Raw genomic sequence first — 342 nt, 5'->3', positions numbered from 1 at the left:
GCACTCAGGAGGCAGAGGCCTCTGAGTTTGAGGCCAGCCAGGACTACACAGAGGAAACCCTGTCTTCAAACACACACACACACACACACACACACACACACACACACACACACACCTAACCAGAAACATTTTATCTCAAATATTTTTAGAAGGTTTTTTTTTTATGAGTATGAGTATTTGCTTGTTGTATATAAACAACATGTGTGTAGAACCCATGGGGGCCAGAGGAGGGCATCAGATCCCCTGGCACTGGAGTTACAGATAGTTGGGAGCCTCCACGTAGCTGCTGCTAGGGACTCTCCCCAGGTACTCTAAAAGAGCAACAAGTACTCTCAACTATAT

Source organism: Microtus ochrogaster, linkage group LG1, assembly GCF_000317375.1.
Source record: "Microtus ochrogaster isolate Prairie Vole_2 linkage group LG1, MicOch1.0, whole genome shotgun sequence".
Lineage (NCBI taxonomy): Eukaryota > Metazoa > Chordata > Mammalia > Rodentia > Cricetidae > Microtus > Microtus ochrogaster.
Note: the sequence above shows the minus strand (reverse complement) of the source record.